Genomic DNA, 25,690 nt, shown 5'->3' on the forward strand with positions numbered 1-25,690 from the left:
CAAAGAGCTTTGACTTGGTGCTCATGGAAGTGCAGAAGTCAATGCAGAAGTCAATGGAGAAAAAATGGAAAAATCATCTGCAAGAAGAGGGAGACCAAGGAAAGTAAGTGAGTGCAGTGTGCAAAAGCTACTTTGTACGTACATCAAGAGAGATACGAAGCAGCAATGTTCACATAGCCGTGAAAAACTTAATAGAAAAAACTGGACTACTTCCTTCAACCAGGAAGGTTAAAGATAATTGCAAGCCAGGAAAAGCTTAGCAAAAACGATTGAAAGCTAGACTTATGATTTGCCTGATAAATGAGAGGCAGAATGAGGAAAAATCCTGATTTCTGAACAAATGAGGTGGTGGTCTTTCTCAATGCATTCTCCTTTGTTCATTAGTATAACCTGCAGACTGGTGCATTCTGCAGATCTCGGAGATGGTGACAATAAGGAGGAGCCTTAAAGTTTACATCAAAGGCGTTGAAGAACTTTGCAGGGGGCAGGTTCTTACATGTGCTTGTTGCCCTACGTATGCAAAGGGAGTCCTACTGATAGTTCCCCATGGGAAAATGAGTGGGGATTTCTTTGTGCAGTTCATACACAAGTACTGCAACTTAGTGTTTGGACAAGCCGGGCAGAAAACAAATGGGAGAAGGTTATTTGTCATGGACAATGATCCCTCGCAAGGTGTCTTTGAAGGCCCTTCAAGATATAGAAGCAAACTTTTAGAGATCCCTGCATGCTCACCTGATGTGGACTGCATCCCAGAAATGGTATCTAGAGAAAGAGACAGTGCCTCTAAATATAACCAGAGAATCGTTTGGAGAATTTAAACAGTGAGTGTTAACAGCTTTTAATAACATTCCAGTTGCAGTAATAAATAACATCATTTAAAGCATGAGTAACAGAATAGAAGTAGTCCTAGCCTCTAGAGGCCAGGAAACCAAGTATTAGTGAAAAAAAGGAAAGTAATACCTTTCCTTTTATTTTTGAACCTTTTAAACTTTTCAGTCACTTGAACATTAGGTAAAGTAAGTATACGGGTAGTTCTCTATACAAAAAGTGCTCATTGACTGTTAGAAGTTAGTAACCATAAAGGGTCGGTAACTGATATCATTATGGCTTGACACTGAAATTCTTGTGTTCACACCCAACATTGACAGACCATAGTTCCAAATAACAGTGATAAGAATTGGAGTATTACTCCTTGTTGTATTTGTGAAATTGCATGTTTCTAACTCACTTTAACATAACATAAACTAACAATGGTAACTGATACACAGCACGTTCTTATTTTAATAACCCATGGTGGTCTTAATGATAGATGTTGCTTGACAATCAAGTGGGTATACATTTCTTACACAACATTACTCGGTTATGTAAATAATCCTATAGGAAAAACAATGACTTGCTTTGAAAAAAACGATTTTGACCCCAATTTCACCCCTTTTAAGGACAAAAAAGTGGTTTAGTTGGTCTGAAGGTTCGAGTTATCGGGAGTCGACTGTATTTCTCACATACTACACTAAAAGGTACACGAATAAAACCAATTTGAAGTTATTTTAGATAATGGGCTAAGAAATGTGAGAAGGTGGATTTAGACTGTGAAGTGGAAACACCAAAAAAATGGGTTTTGTGGGTAAGAAATGTGGCCAAGAAATGTAAGCAATCCTTGACATCTGTATCCTTTTCAAGTAGTTTTGCAATCTGTAGGATTTTCAAAACTGGGCAAAACAGTGGCTGCTAGGTACTAACTGTGCTGCTCCTCGGTTGGTGTTTGATGCCAAAAGTGGAAGAATCACCACCTCATATTCCTCATTTGTGTGTTGGTTTTGTCAATTGAACCTCTCCTTTGATTGAAACTAAGAGGGTGGGCACCTCAGGTTGAAAAAAGTGGGTGTCCCTTTTAATTCTACATCATGGCTACTAATGTTTTGGCAGCCGGCAAATGGACTGTATCACCCTCAAGAGCTAGTAACAGATCTGTCCAGGCTATTATCTCAGGATGCCATCAGAAATCAATTAAATAAAAAATCTCATCACCTTTGCCTCCATCCACGCAAATGACGCGATGGTGGGGTTGCAGAAAGTTTTTTAGAAAGCCTTAAGTGGAGACAAGTCAATGGACTTTTGACAATATGCTTGTGCCATGAATAAAATCATTTTGGTTTTTCCCTCTACCCTTAGCTAATGAGGTCTAAAATGCATTGCATGTTTGTCCATTTATTATTCCCAGCCTTGCTAATAACTGTGCAGCCACGCATTCCACTGCACGTCTTCTAAGAACTTAATGGAAAAATTATGTCTGATTTAATAGCAGAAACGAATCATGAAAAATTGAGTGTTTTTTTTAATTGAAGGAGTGGAAAGGTAACTGCTTTTTCATTGGTAGTGTTGAGGTTTAATGGATTTTCAAGGCAGTGACGAGTTGGATGACTGGTTGATTGTACAGTGTTAGGCAATGCTTTAGAGTTGTATCATTGGAACTTTGCAACATGATGCAGATGGTCCACTTTAAGTGGCAAGAAAAAAATCATCTGCAGCAATTTATACTCTTTGTACTCTCTAAGGTTGTTATCATCTGTACAGGCAATGGTGTTCCTGTTACGTGAGACTCATGTCATGGCCTTGGTTACTTGCTGTACTCCTAATATTTTACCAGTACATAGTTGCTGTGCCTGGGTTGTCTACTTCCGCTAACGGTTACTTGAAAGGTGCAATCTGTTTAACCCATTGACTCCCACACCGGGCAAAACCGGCCGTCCCTTGGGCATGCTCCGCGCTTGAAACTCGATACGTTCTCCCTCCCCTCCTGGGTTTTTTTTCGTATTGAAAAGGTCACAATAGCTAGTAGAATGATAAACCAATCAGAATCTGTCTTTTGCGCATATTTTAAGGCATTTTAGGGGGTAGGGGAAAGGATCCTTCTGAACATACCGCATGGAGCTGAGCAAAAGTACAAAATGGTGCCGTGCGTGAATCGGTCCTGAAGTTTCAAGACATGTTTTCTTCATCTTTTAAAGCAAGTACATCTTTTTTAAGCACACAATGGAAAGGAATAACCGTGAACAATAATCTACCGTCAGAAAAGAGAACTTCGAGGCGTTAAAAAACAGCGAAAAGCCGTTTCGTGTTGTGATCTCTTCAATTTCCACGCTGCTACTGAAATATGCCTCAAAAGTTAAAACCGAACCGCGGGCTTCAAACGGAGTTTATAAGACCAGGACAATGGTGACAACACGGTAAATGATGTTTTCCGATGTTGATTTGCTTTTTACAAATAGTTTAAGTGATGATTTGAACCAGAATTCTGTAACTTCTGTAATTTTCATCGCAAACATGCCCGAATTTACTGCTAGTGATGGCCTTGTACAAACACGGAGCGTCTTCAAATTTTACATGCGTGTTTGCACGCACGCAAAAAAACTGAAAGTTTTTTGCCTCTAAAAGCAAATATATTGTTTATTTCAATAAAAAGTTTTGTTGGAAAAGCTTTTTGTTGATTTTTGTGTCTTTGTCAATTCATATATTCGTTTGAGAAGCGACAGATGCGTAATCAAAGACAATTTGCATAACCGGGTTGAAATTAGATATGCCAAAGGTCTTCGTCACCATGCCGTGAATTTTAGCAATTTTTTGGTTTGGCAAATGATTAATCAGTAACCATATTATTTTACGTCGGAAAACATTTGTTTCATCATTCCAGTTTAATATGCAGTTAATTTTGGAAGCCAAGAATATTTATTTACCTACTGCGCAATTAACGAGTAAAACAGCTCTAGGAAAAAGGTAATTTATGCAAAAACTATGGAAAGACGACAGGAGTCAAAGGGTTAAATACAAATTTCTCATCCATTGCTGTGTTAAGGTACCTCTTATTCTCATTGGCCTTTATTTTGAGATTCTGCAGCAGGTATGTTTTCTTGGTTTGCAATGAGTTGATGTAAGACTCATGGAGAAAAACTTTTATTGGGGTTTTTGGGTCGCTTATTGTAGTGTCCTGCCTTTTTGGCACTGCTTGGTGTAAAATGAGCACTGCTTTTATGCCTGATACATGGGTGATTTTCCCCTGGTAGAAGACTGGAGGTGTGCGCTTGATAAGAACCTTTAGTTTGCTGTATAGTTTTTACTTCCGAGTGTCTGTGGCGCAAAGCAAACAACCCTGATAGTCTCTTCCTTCTTCTGTAAAGTGCAATTAAAGTTTTCTACTGGATCCATTTGCTTTTGTTTACAGCTAAAAGAACATGTTTCATTGCACCTGATTGGTGTGTCTGTAGTAACAAGTTTCAATTGAATAGCTGTAATTGAACACCCACATGATCGTCATCTAATAACGAAGGAAGTAGGCGCATTGGGAGCTACATGTAATCAGATGTAATTACATAGATGTAATTAAATATATATTAATGAAATATTACCTGGTGCTTGTTCACTGTTTTCATTCGTGTTACAACAAAATAACAAATTAGGAATTACTTTTCATGGTGCAATAATATTATGAATAGTAACATTGACAGAACAAATTGTTGTTGTATTATGAAAAATACAACTAAAATAAATTAACCTTCTTATTTGTAACTAATACATAACAACTTTTCTGTGAAGCATGCATAACTGACTACATTGTGTAAAAAGTATTGCAAAGTATGTGACTTTAACCACAAATAAACCTCCGATTTCTCCGCCATCGCAAGCGATTGTACCACCACTACATGCACAATGTCCTGACTCAATCGTATCGTGAATTAATGCAAGAGTCTCGTTATGAGGCAGGTCTTTGATTGGATGATGCAAAAAAACCCATGAAAAAAGATGTGGTTTGAGTGCCCCTTACTGTAAAATGCCAATCAATACAAATATAATGATTTACAGGACAATTCTGGTCGATTATGTAGGATTGAACCAATCTTAAAAAGAAGGTCTTATTAAGGCGGGATTTAACCTAAAATTTGCCCCTTTTTGCAATGATTTGTAACTTCTAAGGGTTTCACTCAAACCATACAAAACCATATATCAATGGAAAGCTTATGAACCACAGACTTAAGAAATAAGCAACATTTTGCATTGTGGTCATGTGTAACCTGACATGGGTCAAATATTGTGACCCCATACTGTGTATGACCTGAGTGTACTTGAGAAAAGATATCTTGCCACAGATTATCTGAAATTTTGAGTTTTTTAACTTAATAGACAGTTTAGAAGCTATTTTGTGGGATGAGCATAGAACTTTGTTATCAAATAAATACTTTGGCTACAGTGCCAACTTAAAGGGGACCCAATTTTTCGGTGTCAATTTTGGAGCCATTTTTCCTTATAACTTTTTCCAAATTAAACATACAGAAAAACTCTATGCTCATCCCAGAAAAAACTTTGAAAGCAATGAACACTGAAAATTTCAAGTTAATTGGTCAAATCCTTCAAGAAATATTCTTTCTCAAAGTCGGAAAAAGCATATTCTGAGAAAAACTGATTGAAAGTTGGAACACTAAATTTAAGGTTGTTCATAGCACTTATGGTGCATTTAAGTCATGCATTTGAATGAAATTGTCCATTTCAATCAGTTAGAAGCTGCTTGCTTCATATGTGACACCCTCAGCGTCCCTGAGGGCCTCTTCTCTGCGCGTACGCAGCAGCTGTATCCCTTGGTGGCGTTTCTTCTCTTTTGCAGAAGCCTGCAGGTCTGATTTTTTGAGCCACCTCTTGTCCTTTTTCTCTGATGCCTTTTTTGTAAATATTCCAGCTGGAATGGAGAGTCTGCTCATTACACTCACTCTGCTTGCAGCTCCACTGTGAAAGTGGCAAACAGCAGAAGCTACTGCACAACGGATCACCTTAGCGCCATGGTGTTTATGTTTCGGGCAACGGACCCAAACCATTGAGTTGATACATTCATTGCGGTTTTGTGTAGCACCACGCACACATCTTTCAAGGAGCTTTGTTTCCCTCAATGTCACAAAGGTAAGGTGCAACAAATCAAAAAATACCTCTGGCAAACAGTCCCTGCATCGTAGGTTGAGGTTCCTGTTGGAGAGTCTTGTTGCCATCTACACCATGAAGACTCACCAACAGGACAGAAGCGGTCTTGTTTGGCAGGGTCTGGAGAATGAACACTGTGGTGAAGGATAGCAATGATGTTTTTCTTCGTGGTGTAAACAGCAACATTAAACTCTCTCTCAGTTGGGTTTGCCTTTGACAAAGTATTTTGCCTGATGGCCAGTCCATAATACTTTTGAAGGCGTTTAATACGACTTTCTGTAAGGCGGCCCTTCCCACCAATAGGTTTTCCATCAGACAGTTTAACTTTGGTGGTAGCTTTTAAGTTCATCAGATGCTTCCCCATACGCTTCTGTACATGTCCGACACAGTCAAGTTTTTCAACTTTGCATCCATCATACATGTTTTCAACAGCATTGAAGGCCTTACTGTCACCATCAGAAACCATCCACCTTTACCTTAGGTTGTGTCGCTGTATGGATCTGCTCCACAAAACTGTTGCACCCTCTGCTTCCATTGCAGGTGAGCTACCATTGAAATTAACATCACATTGATTTAAAGCGAGGTGCTCAGTTTGCCATTCCTCAAATTCCTCATCACTCTGATACTGACTCTTCTTTAGGGAACATTTTCGGCATTCCTTGGAAAGGACATGGTAGTCAAGTACCTCTCCAGTGTCCACTGCTATAGCAATGACTACACCGGTTAAGGATGTAAATCCTCTTTTGGCCCATGTGCCATCTGAGGACACTGCTGCATCCAAAACATCATCACTGTTCAACTGTCCATTTTCTTTTTAAAATGTGGGCACGCACCCTTTGCCCCGCGGACCTCATTTCATCCTCAGCTTCAGCCTCCAAAGCTTCCAGAATAGTCAAATAGTGTCGACTTGTTTGTAGTAGGCAGGCTCATATAAACGTGGCATGTTCATAATACTGCAAAATGACACAAGTCCTTCGTAGCCACCTCTTGTTTCTAGGGAATGATAAACGGCACATCGATTTACATCAAAGGACTGCCCTCTCTTGGTTATAGTGTATGACGTTTTAAGTGGTGTAGCATCAAGGCATACGCTGCACTCCACCGAGAGATCAGCCATTAATCCATTTCTCCCAGACAGGTTTTCTTCTACAGTTAAAGAGCCTACAAGATGACATGGGCATTGACTACAGTTAAAACAAAATCACTTGTTCATGTACATTTGAATTTGTTTACTAAGTACATAATGCAAAAAGATGATTGACCTTTTTAAAGTGATCTTAGTTAGTAATGAAATATTTAATTATCAGAGACAAGTCTCTTCAAGAAGATCAACCCAATCAGCTAATATCACTGAAAACAGTTTTGACTGCAATATATTCTACGTCTTTTTAACAGTAATAAGCGCCTAATCACTTGCCAGAGGTAGTACTCTTTACATGTATGTCACAATTTCTCACCTTCCTTGCAAACATGAGCTTCTGACAGTGTCGAAGACAACTTCGTCAAGTCTACGAGCCTATATCCCTCTCCCTGGCAAGACGTTTCATCGTCAAAACATTCTGGAAAACTATCAGAATAATCTTCTGGTGTCATTTTCAGTCGGGAAGCACTCAGCGATTGATCATTTTCAGAATCCGATGAAGGTTGTTCACATGATACACCAGCTGCTAGTTCGAAAACTCCACTATCATCTGGTGGTGTTTTCTTCGCTTTTTGCGTGTGTCTCTAAACGCCAGTGAAAGGATTTCCTTTCCGTTTCTTTCTGTAAACATTTTTCTTCTTATTTCCGGGCATTTTGGACCCAAAACTCGCCATAAGAAAGCTACCTCTTGTTCTCTAAATCTCCACTGTTGTGATAACACGTTCGGTTCGACGAATTTCGATCCCATGAGGTCTTCGACAGTCTTAGACGTCATGTAATAGGTCATATAGTGTCCTTACGAAAGTGGAGAAGGATTTATGGGAATTGGATGGACTGCAGGGACAGAAATCAATGTAAAACCAAAAAATGCTGCTTTACGTTGCCATGGCAACCGAAACTGTTTTTTCATGGCACTAAATAAAACGCTTTGCTAGCAATGAAACAGCGCAATATTAACTCTAAAACACTCGGCATAGCATTCTTCTATGATAGAAGTGTAAGATTTTAGAAAAACAAAAATATAGGCATTTTGGTCAAATTTTAGGTTAAGTTTCCCCCCCCCCCCCCCCCCCCAGAAACTTAAATGTCTCAGTTGAGGGCAGACCTGTATAAACCTTAACTTCCATTTCTGTTGTCAGCTGTTCAACCTGCAAGGGAACGAAAACAGAGTAATCCATATCGGTTTCCATTTCTTCATAAGTATCATCGGTTCCCTCACTATCTTTATCTGACTCTTTGGAGCTGTGAAACACGCATCTTGAAGGACTAGCTTCTTGCAACTCGTTTGCTTTCCTTTTCCTAGGCAACCTTTTTTGCAAATAGTCTGAAACAGTCATAATAATAGATGGATAATCCATCAGGAGTTCTTCTTCACAATGGGAAATGATTGGAACAGACAAATGTCCCAGTAGCACCGGGCGAAGGATTGAATGCATCACCTTGTGTCTCCTATTTGTTTTCGCCACATTTCAGCGCGTTTTGGGTCAACTGGCCACTTGTGATATTTAAAATCCTTCACATGGGATCTAACAACAGCTAGATCATTATATCTTTTGTCATTATCGCAAAATCCTCTCGCACAACAAGCTTGTTTTGGCATGATAACAAATTATTGAACCATGTGGCAATTTGCATTTGACGCTCTGGTTGCACCTTGCCCCAGTTGTTTTGCACTCCCGGCAAATGGGGGCATTAACCTTGAAAGGGTCTATTGTTCTTTCCAACCATTCAGATATACCGTCTTTTGACAAACTTGATAATTTATTGATATGCAGGTCACAATCTGTCAGCTGTTTCGCGATGCCTGAATTGATGGTTTCGGTATTGGCAGAACTTCAGGTTTGACCATCTCCCCCATCAGAATAAACATCTCTCTTATGTATCCTCCTGAGCAATGTTCAAAAAATTACAGATTTGATAATCCTATCTTCTCTACCAATTTCAAAAGAGTGGTAAGCTTTATGATCGTGATTTTTTCTTTCGCTATCGAGTAGAAAGCTAAGAATGCATTAAAATATACATCTTCCTTTGACTTCTCTCTATTTACTAACTTCTTGTGCAAGACAGAAATGCCACTTAAAAGTTATGCATTCACGGTGGCTTTATGTTGTGAAGTTGTGTGCAGATGGTAGTGAAGGTGACGATGGATCATCTACGACCTTAGGTAAAGTTCCAACTGGGTTGATGGGTGAAATTGCTCCAAAGCGATGCTTTGTTTTCTGCAATTAATATTCTTCAGTAAACCAAAGTGACATTGCATTTATAATAAAACAATGGCGAAGTAAAAATTCATTCAAAATGCCTGTTCCAGAACATGATTTCTGTATAAAGAAGGAAAATAGTTCAGTCTGTTAGGAGCCATGCTTGGCAGCCATCTTTGTTCACATGACCACATCCTAATGGTTTGAAAGGGAGGCTGTTTAATTATGATATGGCTGAAAATTGCTGAATGTTTTATAATTATTATAGTATTTGACTGCGGTCAATGTGCCTCAAAACAACAATCTTATGTACGCTTTTACACCCTTTCTTGAGGCAAGTGTATCCAATATTTTGTCAACTTTATTTGAATTGAGAAGTGGTAAGCTGTACAAAGAATAAGTTATATTTTTTAAGTATTTGTTAACAAACATGGTAAAGTACCCCTTGACTCCACGACTTACCGCTGCCAGAGCTCCAGTGGTAGACGGCTTCCAATGAAAGTCCAAAAATTCTTGAGATTTTCTTGCTCTTGAGGTGTTACCTGCCTCTGGCTGTCATTGGTGGCCACATTGTCCTTGCCTGGTGCTGCAACAGCCTGGAAGGCAGAAGAGCTGCACCACAGTCTCCATCTGCGCACTTACAAATTGTTTTACAGAAAGAACAAATGTCTCAAAGGGGTTCAAGAGACCTAATATTTCATCCAGTGGTTTATGGGCTGAAACATGACAACAGCCCTTAGCAGTGACATAATCTTTCACCTCTTGTTCGCAGTGTACACCTTACTGCCCATGAAAAATTAGCAAATGAAATCATTGTATTTTAAACTATTTGGCTAGAAACATGAAAGAAGAAAAAATATGGTTACTATAGACACAAGTTATATAACTAATAAATGCCTACATTGAAATCATAAAATGTATAAATTGCCCAGATACTACTCTTGATTCCATCCAGGTCTCCAGAATTTTCTCTTATGGCTTTGCTATAATAGTTCTGCATTTCACCTATCTGATCGGTGAGACGGCCTCTTCTGTCAACTCTTCCCCCATCTTCCCCCCCCCCCCTGTCTTTTTTAAATGTGTCCTACAGTCTTCTTTAACTACTGGATATCTGTCTCCGTAAAGTTTTTCAATTTTAGATTTAACTTTCCCAAAGCAGCTGCTGTCACTGTCACCAGCAATGCTGGAGTACATCAGGGTTCTCTTCTCAGTGCTCTGACTGAATATGTCTATGGCCCCTATGGACTGTTCATGTCCCTTGAAGATTGCGTACTGAAGGGTTATACATAAAATTAAAAAAAAATGGTTATGGTTTGAGTGAACAGTGAGTCGGTGTAGCTCTTTGTTTGCTCTGTTAACATGACAGACCAATTAGCATCTGGCGTTGACGTAAGGAGGTTAGCAAGGTCAGCGAGTGGGTGTTGAAGCACGTACTATCGCTGTTTAATAAGAGGTTTGCACCTTAAACAACAACTGCATATTTGGAATTTTGCAAATCAGCAAAACCATTCATACTTTAAATCTGTCTACTCAGCTAAACAGAGCTTATGCTGATAAGTAAATTAATAGCTATTGTAATGACAAAACTTGAAGTGCGGAGGTTCAATAAATAAAGTGTCAAATTGAATAGACACCGCTCAGGTAGATAGATTAACCCTAAGTGCAGTAGGCATGACAGTTTGCGGTTGGGTGGTTGGGTTGTGAACATGTACCACTGAGTCACTATGTAGAGTCACCTCTTTGGTGGATGCTGTATTAGGGTTAGAGGGCGGAGGCCCAGGCACACAACCCTCTTGTTGGTGCTGTGGGAGTTGATGTAGTTTAATTGCCTGGCTGTATGTACAGCACTGAAACTCTAGCTCTGAAATGATTGTCTGTAGAACAAAAGGAGCTGGTTCTATTGACTCTCCAGGATTTTCAACAAGAGTCCTGCAGACTGGGCATTGTGTACCACACATCTCAAACGAAAACGAAAGGCAACTACCACAAAAAATATGAGGGGTTGGGCATTTGGTCTGTACAGGTTGATCCAAGACTTCTTTGCAAATGGGACAGAGATATTCATGTTTAATGTTCTCAGCATTATGTTCTATAGTATAGAAAACAACGGCAAAAGATAGGGTAGACACCAGACCTATATGCTTATTGCGGGAAAAATTCCACAGATGCAGAAACATGAAGTGTTTTTCAGACTACTAAAAGGACGTGATGAATCACTCCGTCCAAAAACCAGTCGCCTTAATCCGATACTTAATGTTATCTAACCTAGCAGTTGACCTTTATGTATGAAACATTAACTAACAACTCTGTAGACAACAACTGCGCATAAAATTCATCTTTATACAGCCTTTGGGCATATACTTTTTGTCTTCAGGTTATCTGTGGGCTCTCACAGCCTTTGATCTTTTTGAGCCATCATCCCAATAATCACAGTGGCCTCAATCATGAAAAGTCAACTTCACATGCGCGAACTAAGTTTCCACATTGATGCATTCTGAAAGTGTCAGCTTCACCTAAATTTTCTAAAAAATCTCCCGTTGCGTGTTCCTCGCGCTGCTCTCTGCTTGCCTAAAAACCGCAACAACAATAATAATACTAATAATAATAATGTTGAAGACGAAATACGTAACATAAATAGAAAAATCTGAATAGAAAAACAACCAAAAGTGGGGCCACAGTAATAAAACAAAAACTGTCTGTAAAAGATGGGAAAGAAGTGATTGGTGTAGAGAGGCGTGAAATGAAGTTTGATGGTAAGGACGAAGTTGATGAAGCAGACAAAGAAGCGATTGGTGTTGAGAGGAGGCTTGAAGATGACGAAGGTGGGTTGATGAATTGCGACAGTTGTAAGCAAAGATGTGGTGGTGATGGAAACAAAGAACAGTTGTGGAACTCTGGCCATTGTTGATGGTGTGCAGTTAAAACGTGCTTCCAGGTAGTGTAAACAGAAAAAAAAACTTGTTGACAGGGCGGCAAAAGAATAGTGGTGTGTAGAACAAAATGGAAATAACATGCAGCAAACCAAAATTCCTGGTAGTGTGGAATGTTCAGAGTGAAATAATGGTGCAAAATGAAAAAATGATGGTGTCCTTGTTAATATGGTTAAGGTAGTCCGCATTGTCGGTAGTATCATTGTAGAACGGGCAAATCCCGTGAACTTCGTTTTTGAGGCTCCTGCAGTTCTCGAAGGAGAATCCGCAGGCAGCCAAAAGCAGAATTGTAAAAAAGCGGCACAGTTGACATGATTCATTCTCGTCCAACGCTAAGTTCACAATGAACTTGTTTGGTTTCAGCACTGTGAGAAATACTCTGATTAATTGATTCATAAGATAAACTTGCATTACACATTTGCCTGTATCCAGTGTCACCTTCACCTAAATTTGGTAAAAAAATCTCCCGTTGCGCGTTTCTCATGCTACTCTCCGCTCGCCAAAAAAAAGCAATGCAATAATAATAATAATAATAATAATAATAATTATAATAATAATAATAATGTTAAAAACGAAATACAAAAGAAATAGAAAAATCTGAAACAGAAAAATAGCCAAAAGTGGTGCCACAGCAATAAAATAAAAACTCTCCGTCAAAGACGCGAAAGAAGTGATTGGTGTAGAAAGGCATGACGTGAAGTTTGAAAGCAAAGACGAAGTTGGTGAAGCAGACGAAGAAGCAGTTGGTGTTGAGAGGAGGCTTGAAGATGACAAAGGTGGGTTGATGAATTGCGACGGTTGTAAGCGAAGATGTGGTGGTGATGGAAACAAAGAACAGTTGTGGAACTCACGCCATTGTTGATGGTGTGCAGTTAAAACGTGCTTCCAGGTAGTGTAAACAGAAAAACAAACTTGTTGACAGGGCAGCAAAACAATAGTGGCGTGTAGAACAAAATGGAAATAACGTGCAGCAAACCAAAATTCTTGGTAGTGTGGAACGTTCAGAGTGAAATAATGGTGCAAAATGAAAAAATGATGGTGTCCTTGTTGATATGGTTTAGGTAGTCCTCATTGTCGGTTGTATCATTGTAGAACGGGCAAATCGCGTGAACTTCGTTCTTGACGCTCCTGCAGTTCTCGAAGGAGAAACTGCAGGCAGCCAAAAGCAGAATTGTAAAAACGCGGCGCAGTTGACATGATTCATTCTCGTCCAACGCTAAGTTCACAATGAACTTGTTTGGTTTCAGCACTGTGTGAAATACTCTGATTAATTGATTCATAAGATAAACTTACGTTACACATTTGCCTGTATTTAGTGTCACCTTCACCTAAATTTGCTAAAAAATCTCCCGTTGCGCGTTTCTCATGCTACTCTCCGCTCACCAAAAAAAAGCAATGCAATAATAATAATAATAATAATAATAATAATAATAATAATAATAATAATAATATTAGTAATAATATTGTTGAAAACAAAATAGCTAATGAAATAGAAAAATCCGAACAGAAAAACAACTAAAAATGGGGCCACAGTAATAAAATAAAAGCTGTCTGTAAAAGATGTGAAAGAAGTGATTGGTGTAGAGAGGCGTGAAATGAAGTTTGATGGTAAGGACGAAGTTGATGAAGCAGACAAAGAAGCGGTTGGTGTTGAGAGGAGGCTTGAAGATGACGAAGGTGGGTTGATAATTTTCAACGGTTGTAATCAGAGATGTGGTGGTGATGGAAGGAAAGAACAGTTGAGGAACTCTGGCCTTTTTTTAATGGTGTGCAGTTAAAACGTGCTTCCAGGTAGAGAAAACAGAAAAACAAACTTGTTGACAGGGCAGCAAAACAACACTGGCGTGTAGAAGAAAATGGAAATAACCTGGAGCAAACCAAAATTCTTGATAGCGTTTAACATCCAGAGTAGAGTAATGGTGGAAAATGAAAAATGATGGTGTCCTTGTTGATATGGCTTAGGTCGTCTCGGTCAGTTGTATCATTGTAAAACGGGCAAATACCGCAAACTTCCTTCTTGAGCTTCCTGCAGTTCTCGAAGGAGAAACCGCAGGCAGCCAAAACCAGAATTATTGAGTAAAAAGCAACACAGCTGACACGATGCATCCCTGGTCCAATGTTTAGTTAACAATGAACTCGTTTGGTTTCAGCACTTTGTAAAATTCTCTGATTAATTGATGCATACAATAAACTTCCGTTACAAATTTGCCTGTAGCGAGTGTCACCTTCACTTAAACTCGATGAAAAATCTCCTGTTGCGTGTTCCTCACACTAGCCTCCGCTTGACTGAGAAATGCAATAATAATAATAGTCCTAACAATAATAATAATAATAATAATGATCATAATAATAATAATGTTGAAAACGAAATACGTAAGAAATAGAAAAATCTCAAACAGAAAAACAGCCAACAGTGGCGCCACAGTAATAAAATAAATACTCTCCGTCAAAGACGCGAAAGAAGTGATTGGTGTAGAAAGGCATGACGTGAAGTTTGAAAGCAAAGACGAAGTTGATGAAGCAGACGAAGAGGCGGTTGGTGTTGAGAGGAGGCTTGAAGATGACGAAGGTGGGTTGATGAATTGCGACGGTTGTAAGCGAAGATGTGGTGGTGATGGAAACAAAGAACAGTTGTGGAACTCACGCCATTGTTGATGGTGTGCAGTTAAAACGTGCTTCCAGGTAGTGTAAACAGAAAAACATACTTGTTGACAGGGCAGCAAAACAATAGTGGCGTGTAGAACAAAATGGAAATAACGTGTAGCAAACCAAAATTCTTGGTAGTGTGGAATGTTCAGAGTGAAATAATGGTGCAAAATGAAAAAATGATGGTGTCCTTGTTGATATGGTTTAGGTAGTCCTCATTGTCGGTTGTATCATTGTAGAACGGGCAAATCCCGTGAACTTCTTTCTTGAGGCCCCTGCAGTTCTCGAAGGAGAAACCGGAGGCAGCCAGAAGCAGAATTGAAAAAAAGCAGCACAGTTGACATGATTCATTCTCGTCCAACGCTAAGTTCACAATGAACTTGTTTGGTTTCAGCACTGTGCGAAATACTCTGATTAATTGATTCATAAGATAAACTTACGTTACACATTTGCCTGTATTTAGTGTCACCTTCACCTAAATTTGCTAAAAAATCTCCCGTTGCGCGTTTCTCATGCTACTCTCCGCTCGCCAAAAAAAAGCAATGCAATAATAATAATAATAATAATAATAATAATAATAATAATAATAATAATAATAATAATAATATTAGTAATAATATTGTTGAAAACGAAATAGCTAATGAAATAGAAAAATCCCAACAGAAAAACAACTAAAAATGGGGCCACAGTAATAAAATAAAAGCTGTCTGTAAAAGACATGAAAGAAGTGATTGGTGTAGAGAGGCGTGAAATGAAGTTTGATGGTAAGGACGAAGTTGATGAAGCAGACAAAGAAGCGGTTGGTGTTGAGAGGAGGCTTGAAGATGACGAAGGTGGGTTGATAATTTTCAACGGTTGTAATCAGAGATGTGGTGGTGATGGAAAGAAAGAACAGTTGAGGAACTCTGGCCATTTTTTAATGGTGTGCAGTTAAAACGTGCTTCCAGGTAGAGAAAACAGAAAAACAAACTTGTTGACAGGGCAGCAAAACAACAGTGGCGTGTAGAAGAAAATGGAAATAACCTGGAGCAAACCAAAATTCTTGATAGCGTTTAACATCCAGAGTAGAATAATGGTGGAAAATGAAAAATGATGGTGTCCTTGTTGATATGGCTTAGGTCGTCTCGGTCAGTTGTATCATTGTAAAACGGGCAAATACCGCAAACTTCCTTCTTGAGTCTCCTGCAGTTCTCGAAGGAGAAACCGCAGCCAAAACCAGAATTATTGAGTAAAGAGCAACACAGCTGACACCATGCATCCCTGGTCCAATGTTTAGTTAACAATGAACTCGTTTGGTTTCAGCACTTTGTAAAATTCTCTGATTAATTGATGCATACAATAAACTTCCGTTACAAATTTGCCTGTAGCGAGTGTCACCTTCACTTAAACTCGATGAAAAATCTCCTGTTGCGTGTTCCTCACGCTAGCCTCCGCTCGACTGAGAAATGCAATAATGATAATAATAATGATAATAATAATGTTGAAAACGAAATACGTAAGAAATAGAAAAATCTCAAACAGAAAAACAGCCAACAGTGGCGCTACAGTAATAAAATAAATACTCTCCGTGAAAGACGCGAAAGAAGTGATTGGTGTAGAAAGGCATGACGTGAAGTTTGAAAGCAAAGACGAAGTTGATGAAGCAGACGAAGAAGTGGTTGGTGTTGAGAGGAGGCTTGAAGATGAGGAAGGTGGGTTGATGAATTGCGAAGGTTGTAAGCAAAGATGTGGTGGTGATGGAAACAAAGAACAGTTGTGGAACTCTGGCCATTGTTGATGGTGTGCAGTTAAAACGTGCTTCCAGGTAGTGTAAACAGAAAAACAAACTTGTTGACAGGGCAGCAAAACAATAGTGGCGTGTAGAACAAAATGGAAATAACGTGCAGCAAACCAAAATTCTTTGTAGTGTGGAACGTTCAGAGTGAAAAAAATGGTGCAAAATGAAAAAATGATGGTGTCCTTGTTGATATGGTTTAGGTAGTCCTCATTGTCGGTTGTATCATTGTAGAACGGGAAAATCCCGTGAACTTTATTCTTGAGGCTCTTGCAGTTCTCGAAGGAGAAACTGGAGGCAGCGAAAAGCAGAATTGTAAAAAAGCAGCACAGTTGACATGATTCATTCTCGTCCAACGCTAAGTTCACAATGAACTTGTTTGGTTTCAGCACTGTGTGAAATACTCTGATTAATTGATTCATAAGATAAACTTACGTTACACATTTGCCTGTATTTAGTGTCACCTTCACCTAAATTTGCTAAAAAATCTCCCGTTGCGTGTTTCTCCTGCTACTCTCCGCTCGCCAAAAAAAAGCAATGCAATAATAATAATAATAATAATAATAATAATAATAATAATAATAATAATAATAATAATAAAGTTAAAAACGAAATACAAAAGAAATAGAAAAATCTGAAACAGAAAAACAGCCAAAAGTGGCGCCACAGCAATAAAATAAAAACTCTCCGTCAAAGACGCGAAAGAAGTGATTGGTGTAGAAAGGCATGACGTGAAGTTTGAAAGCAAAGACGAAGTTGGTGAAGCAGACGAAGAAGCAGTTGGTGTTGAGAGGAGGCTTGAAGATGACAAAGGTGGGTTGATGAATTGCGACGGTTGTAAGCAAAGATGTGGTGGTGATGGAAACAAAGAACAGTTGTGGAACTCACGCCATTGTTGATGGTGTGCAGTTAAAACGTGCTTCCAGGTAGTGTAAACAGAAAAACAAACTTGTTGACAGGGCAGCAAAACAATAATGGCGTGTAGAACAAAAAGGAAATAACCTAGAGCAAACCAAAATTCTTGGTAGCGTTATCTTGATATTTTTATTTTTAATATGGCAACATTTTGCCTAACTAAATTTTTCCCCTCTCAGTGACATTCAGGTCTATATGAACTTTTCGAAGTGTTGTTACCTGGCTCACAAAGTACTGAAGTCAATAAAGGGCTACCTACGGAAGGTTTGGTTGGAAAGATTGCTCGATCACTCTCTTAACTCAGAAACCAACAACCACCTCTAACTTGGCTCTAATGATTATTATTAACTTACATTGTGATCCAACCCCAATTATAACAAAACGGATACTTGACTTGTTCAGTGCGTGTCAATTCTTTTAATTTACTTTATGTCTGTATCATTATTCAAGCAAAAATTCATGCTTAACTACAGAAAATTACACTCTTCAAAGAAACAATTAATATCTAAATGAATAAAATAAGTTAATTTCGGTTCGATTGCTCAAAATTTTTAGTCAGAGTTCAATTGTTCAGAATTTAATTATTTTGATTAATATGACTATCCGTTTAATTGTTGCTGTGTTTAAATATTTTTTTAACGTTTTTACCCATCTGTTTTTAAAACTGTTTTATAATTTTAGTCAAACTGTTTGATTATTTTGCTCATACGTTTAACAGTTTGAGACACCATTTATTATCCGATTGATTCTCGTTTTTTTAAATGTTAAAATTGACATCCGTCAGTATGTATATAAATATATGAAAATATACGTTTCCCAAATCAGGTTACATATTTTCCCTTCTTTTGCAACATTTTTGTTTCTTACTTACAGCAGTGTAAGAAATTTTTTCTATAACATTTGTGCTGCATGCAATTTTTTTCTTGTGACAGGCGCTTGCAGGAAAATTTTTTGAAATCCCCCACCTCCACAAGAGTATAAGGGTAGGCCCCTAAGAGGCTTTATGGCTAATAGACCTTATCACTCAGATGGACGGGAAAAATTACAGACAAATGTATGAGAAATCAAAAGCTCACACCAGGCGAATTTTACTTTAGAGCAGTTTGGAACCTCAGATTTTCTCTTTAAAATCCCTTGGCTAGTAACTTCAGTTTCCAATTCATAGATTTGTCTTCATTCAAGGCTTTTAGAAGTTATTTGCCATCAGAGGTCCCATATAAACACTGTTATTTCCAAAGAGTTTGCCTACCCGTCAAGATGGCGTTGGAAATCCTGATAAGGGCTAATGAGTTTTTACTAGTAAAGAAAGAATTGAAGCGGGGTCTTTTGAAACATTAAAAGTTAAGGTTTTTACAAGTATCTTGCAGTTCTCCAAATTGACGTAGGTCTTCCCTACAAAATTCTCTTGTATGTTTAATCATCTAGAATAGAAAGTGAAAGTATAAAAGAATGGTGAAACAGGGGTGATGCAATAAAGCGAAAAACAATGGATTCACACCAAAACACACAAGAAGGTAAAAGAGGTCAGTCTTCTTTATTCATGCTATCGAAAAGTTGCAAGTTGCTTTTTTTTTAACATTAACCAATCTTAATATTTTATTTCTGATACAACGTCTCAAATATTATTTTCGTTGGCGATACCTTCCACGTCACCCAAGGCGTTAAAATGTGTAAATTATGTACAGCACACACATTCCTCCTAAGTTAGGTTCGGGTGCATGTGCTGACCCCTGCGCAATGGTTTGGGAAGGGAGGGAAATTTGGCAAACATCTCCGAACTAACTCTGGTTCCGTGCACAGTACTTACGGAACATACAAAACCACTGGTAACTATTTGTGCATCAGCATTTGTACCCACAAACTCACGCAATGTGTTCGTGCAATGTGCTCTTCTGAAACACGAAAGCAATGTCTGGTGTTGGTGGCAATTATGCATTCAGTTGCCTCAAGAGCTTGCAATCTCGTGTCCTCTCTTAAACGTGCAAGGCTGCACCCAATCTCCAATTGGTCAGCAAAGGAAAACACTGCTTCCACTGAGCCATCTTCAAATGCGCCATGTTCCTCATCATCATTCTCTTGTAGTGATCGCTGCATCCTTGGTACACACCTCGGATTCAGGCATTGCATCATCTTCTCCAAACTCTTTGTCAGCTCCACAAGGCACTTTCGTCAAAAAGGTCTTCCTTGACTGGATCACTGAACTCAGGAGTAGTACGCCCTTTAAACACTTTAAATGGAACATCTTGAATGGTTTGATGCCAAGTTGTATTAATTTCCATGGCAACAAACGATAGAAGATAGGGCCATAGTTTGGCTTGTTCATTTGCAGATTTTTGGCAATAAAGTTATGTTGCTTTTTTGTTGACCCTTTTGTTGAGGTTCTCCACTTGACGTTAACTTTCTGGGTGGTACGGCGTTCCATGGATGATTTGTACCTCTAAAGATTGACATAGATTCTTGACCGCTTCGTTAATACATTCTGTGCCATTATCTGTTTGCAGGTACTTCGCCGGCCCTTTATCATAACAGAAGAAATTATGAAGAATGGAATGCACCTCGCTCGCAGATTTAGTTTTTGTTGGTATCAACCAGCAAAACTTTAAGAAGCAGTCTTTGATGACTAAACTATATCTATATTGGCCTCTGTTGTTGGTCATAAAGGACTGTGTGTTTCCAGGGGCCATGTCAATAATGTCAGCCTGTATTCTCTCCAATGGCGACTAAGAGCAGATGGGGTGGCAGTTGGGTGGTGGAGGGGATATAGTTGGAAAGGAAGTATGCAGTTGGCATGCAGGGCACGATTTCAGAAACTCTTTTCCCAACTGCTTGACGCCCTTGCAATAGAAGCGAAGACAACTGCTTCACTAAGCTATTCAGAACAACAATCTTACAAACTCCAGATGAGAAAGAATGAATCTCTTGCAGTCGTTCTAACGCTGTATGCTTAGAGAAAAAGGACACTGCTCTGTTGTGTGGAAGGTCACCATAGAGAGAATACTGTAAATAAAGGATGCTTTGTTCTTTGTGAAGTTCACTGCCTTTCAATCTCTCAGAATGGGCAAAAATTTAATGACTTTAAAAAGTGTCTACCAGCAGTCTAAACACATTGGTCCCACAAAGGTACCATACTCCTTGCACCCTTAAAAAGAAATACACAATGGCCTTTCAATACATTTTTCATTTTGTTTTGTTTTTCATAGCCTGCTAAACAGGCTAGGGTTTGGGTTATTATTCATACGTTCTGTACCAGATGTCGAAAGCATGTCATCAAACAACTGATTGTTGGGTTGGCATCCTGGGGCCATCGCAAAAAGTTAAAAAAAAAAACCCACAATGCCAGCTTGTGTCTGTGCAACAGGACCCCAGTCGGGTGGGTCTTCAAAAATTGGTCGCATTCACCTTCCAGCTGAATAAAATATAAATTCTAAACGTTAGCCGGGGGTGTTGCAACCTTTGAATGAAGATGCAGCCTAGTTGCCACCATTTAGAATGGGATTAAATATGGCCAAGCTGGGGCGTGTTGTATGAAGTGCTGACTTTTTAGCCTTATGAGTGTTAAAATGGGCAGTTATGGACAGATAGAACTGCCTAACAACAAGGACAATTATCCATTTTTCTTACTTTTGATTTTTGTATCCAGCGTGGCAAGTGAGTTTTACTTTGATCCATGCCGTTGATAATTGGCGACAGATACTGGTTGGGATGCTGTTTTGCCTTGTTTTGGTGTTTATAATACTTCTTTGCGCTCACGGCTGCAGAAAAAAGAAGAGCAAGACATTGTTGACTTGTTTATATGACATTACTTGCAGCATCACATGGCAGAGGAACGAGAAAGAAAAAAAAAGTGATTCTGATATGATTCACTAAAATGTAACTGAGATAAAAAGATGACGCTTACGCTTGTTCCATGTGAAGCAGTTTTCGTTGAGTCCAAGTCATTCTTTTCTCTTTGTTTTGCGTGGCTGTTATATGCTCATTTTCAAGGAGACAAACTCCACATTTTGTGAAACGGTTCCTCTGTTTTGTAAGAAGGAAATTAAAGTGTCAAAAGGAAAATTGAAACGTATCCATAAATGTATGGTTGCTGTTTACTGTCAACACAAGCTGTAATTAATTATTTTACAAACATCTTGTTACAAACTTTAAGGAAACTGCGTGAACAAAGCACTTGGTACATTGTAAGGAAATAGATGAGAGAAAATATGTGATTGGGATGGTGGGGTGAGGCTTAAAGGCAAAAGAGGGCTTATCGGGGAAGGGGAGTAAATTGAGGAAATATAACAGCTATCTATTTCAACGTCTAAATTATTACATCAGTGTAAAACTGACATAATAGTAATTATTATTGTTATTATGTTATACCATAAAAAAAGCCTTCACCATTCATGCATTTAATTCCCTTCGGATTGCAGAAAACTGAAACAAAAGTTCCTTTTTTTAGAATGTTGTACTTATTGTTAACCTTTGGTATAATGATTTCAGGAAAACTGCATTTCCACATTCGCCGAAACTGTGTTATTTGTAGAGGTTTATTGCATGCCGTTTCACATGTCTTTCGATACATCTCATACACCAATTGAATGGTCAAGCAAGCTGGCAGCTCCTTTCAATTTACGTCTGGCATCACATTTGGCAAGGAGCTCACCAGCTCACCAAACCATAGCTCCGCCTCCATGGACTTCTTAGCATAAAGAAACCTTCCTTTTTGCGTGTGAACCGTACAAGTTAAACCCCATATGGTATTTGCCTCCTTCCAGCCGTGAAATCGGAGAAGGAACCAATCAAATATATTTGTTCATGTGTTGGTGGTTTTCTAACTAGTCAAATGTTATAAAATAATAAAAATAAAGCTCATCCTTTCGCTCCTTAGTCTTGTTCGAAAATCACAAAGGAAAACTTATTGAAAGTATGAAATTAAACACTAGCACCTGAATCTCAGCCACGGATGTCACAGTTTAACCTGACACCACATGGAAAAAATAATGAGACTGGAAGACTGGAAAAGTTTAAAGTGAAGATGTTAAAAGCTTTGCAGCTATTTCTGAGGAGCTAACTGCATTCTTGTAATTTTTGTACCTTCCATATGACAATCCACGGCTGAAGATCCACGCCTTTTGGCACACCTCCTTTTCCTTGTTCACAGTGTATTCGAATTGCTTTTCCATTTTTTGTCTTCTGGGCGAAGGAAGAAAAAGTGAAGCAACCATTGCCTTTGTTCCTCTCTGTCCTTCTTCCAGAATAGGGACCTGTCCTCCATCACGTCTTCCAGAGTTAAGATCTCCTCCATACAATTTTTTTTGCATTCTTATCTTTTTTATATTTGCCAATGACAGGATTTTCCTTTTCCTGGAAACTTCATTTTTCGATCCGATTTGTGAAACTTAGCACTGGATTCAGGAGAGTGGACGATTTCCTGTATGTTCATAAAAGTACTAGTAACAATTAGGGTTGATTGAAAGTGTCTCCTTAATCGAAACCATTTTTTTTTTCGAAACTATTATCCAAGGTTTCTGATTGTGTTTGAACTCCATAAGATGCCAGTTACTTTTGATGTTTAATATATATCGATGAGATGTGATGAACTAATAAACTATGTGATTGGGTTGATGTTTGGCTAAACAATCCATCACAGAGACACAGAAAGTCATGTAATAATATAATTCAGCATGTTGTTATCAAGATGGCTTTAAATCAAGTGAAAACGTTGGAACTATAAAAATAACTGCTGTAGAAAGAAATTACACAAACACAGTCCTTGCTAACAAACGTTTTCAACCTGAAATGCACTCCCACACCCATCAACCCCAATGTGACACCTTGTTTGTTTTGGAAAAAAAAAGTAATGCATTTAACTAAAACTACTTTGAACGTTAGTGCAATAACTTACATGTCACACAATCAATCATGCTGTACATGGGAAACTCAAGCTGCCCTGTTTTCAGCCATTCCAAATACAATGTTAATTTTTACTTCACCTAATATGTACTTGCAAATTCCACTCATTTCATCAATTATCAGAGAAAAAAGGATATGGACTGGAGGCAAGTCTATTCATCTGCATACTGAAAACCTGCAAAGACCATTTTGTCTTCTGACCTTTCTGGCTCTTGGAAATGTGCTCTGATGCAGTTTACTGCACAAGAAGGCAAAGGAACTCTGAATTCCTTTCCAAGAGCTCCCCAGCACCACCTAACTAACTCCCTGACTAACTGCCTGTAGGCTACGTGCCTACTCTTTTTGTGGGCAGGTCCCTCATAGGCCGAGGTGTCGTATTGTGGCTGCAATACTGACTAATAAAGGCAGACTGCATGGAACCCGGGGTGATGAACTATGTACTGTGGGGGCTCTTCTAGCTGCCCTACCTCAAGAGCCTCTAAGTTTTGACGTAAATCAGCATTGATTTTTCTTCTCTCCACATCTGCTGGCAGTTCCCACAGAGGCACCTTGTAAACAATGATAATCACTATCTAAAAAATTATGAAGCGCTAGTGAGTACTATTTCCCTAGCTTTAGACTGGGTTCCTACCCAACCTTCACCAAAAAGCGGAAAAAAAAGGACAACTCAGACTTCATCACCAGGGTAAATTTTCAGTTATGCGCTTATTTGGCATGCTTAACAAAGGAAGCCATCACATTACAGGCTAGTTAGTACATAAGGACCTTTTGAAGAAGCGAACCTAATTTAAAAGATACATCCTTTTATTCCAGCTTGCCAATGACGGTCAGGTTAGCAGAACACAACCAGTTAAAAAAGTTAGCACAATAGCAGGGAAATACTTTGATGAAAGCGTGTTGTGAAAGACAAGGAAATTAAATTATGCAATTTGTGAAGCCGAACAGAAATGTGGGTGACCACTGTACAAGAACTCATGTATTGCTTACATGGTACGAAATACAATCAAGTCAATTTCATTTGCCTCTCTACAGAATTAATTGAGATCTTATAAACTTTTCCTTGCTGAGGGGGTAAGAATTCGCCAATGTGATAATACTCCCCTTCATATTCAACATAATTAGGGGGGACTGTCTGCTTAGTCATGAACGAATGGCCTTCCTTGTATTGGATCCTTCGAAGCCGCTTTTCAGGTGGCTCGCCACTTTGATGCCTTTCGTTGTAGAGAATAGTTGAGGCGGATGTTGTTGCACTTACTTGGTCGCTAAATATATCCTTCACCCTATCATGCGCTCTACATACAAGTGCATAGCTCTTCTTTTCAACGTCAGATAAGAATTTCAGTCCAAGACATGACTCATAAAACTATTTGTCACACCCACGATCCTCGTTCTCTGGCCTGTCTCTTTACTCCCGATGAGCTTGTGAGGAGACGTAGGGCAATATGGGCACTTTGTGCATTTCAAGCAGGACTGTATGTCTCTCCTTATCTGGTCAAAAAATGGAGATAGTTTCAATGCTTAAAGGGACTGGGGCCGAGATTAATACCATGGCGAAAAATGGGTGTCATTTTGTTTCTTACCTGGGGTACATTATTGGTGCCAAAATTGGAGTAGTATCACTACAATATTATCTGAGATATTCTTGATTTTGTGATTTATCCTTGTACTGAAACTATTTGTGATGTCATCAATTTTTGAACAAAAACTTGAATATCTCTAACGAGAAGATATTCAAAAAAGTACATGCCATTCTTGTTCTCTTTGAAAGGCCTTTCAATCAATCAATCTTTATTCCTCCTAAGATAAAAAGACATATCTTAAGTTACATTTGTTAGAAGTAAACATACAGTATGTAGATAATAGAAAGATTTAAAATTATATCTAAAAATAGGCCTATTTACAAAAGCATTTTTTAATCTATCAGTCTTAATCTCTGGGCAATGTGCGGTTTTATTTCTAAGTTGATACTTAGTTTCTTTCTTCTTCGGGATAATTTGACTAAGCGGGCAATTGGGATCCACTGAACGAACCTTGAAAAGTTTCTTATCTGCCTTTACTAAAAGTTCTCGAATATCCATTCTTTTAGATATATATTTCCCTTTGAGGCATCTATCCAGGACGTTTTATATGACCATAAGATCTGAGTCTACAGCGCCATAAACAGACAGACCGTAAGTGAAATGATTTCTTTACATTTCTACGGATAATGAGAGTGGAGTCGTCCTTA

The 25,690-nt window shown here is 38.7% G+C and overlaps 1 pseudogene across 1 annotated transcript; it reads right to left on the reverse strand.

The window, feature by feature from the left end:
• Nucleotides 1–4,867: 4,867 nt before the first annotated feature.
• LOC146489971 (uncharacterized) lies at nucleotides 4,868–8,387 on the reverse strand (annotated as a pseudogene). Its single transcript, XR_014857829.1, has 2 exons — nucleotides 7,419–8,387; nucleotides 4,868–7,122 (listed from the first exon to the last, which is right to left on the reverse strand). The product of XR_014857829.1 is annotated as an uncharacterized LOC146489971 (transcript).
• Nucleotides 8,388–25,690: the final 17,303 nt, after the last annotated feature.

The sequence above is a fragment of the Pavona decussata genome, unplaced genomic scaffold (genome assembly GCF_977016875.1).
Source record: "Pavona decussata unplaced genomic scaffold, jaPavDecu1.1 SCAFFOLD_2, whole genome shotgun sequence".
In the NCBI taxonomy this organism is placed as follows: domain Eukaryota; kingdom Metazoa; phylum Cnidaria; class Anthozoa; order Scleractinia; family Agariciidae; genus Pavona; species Pavona decussata.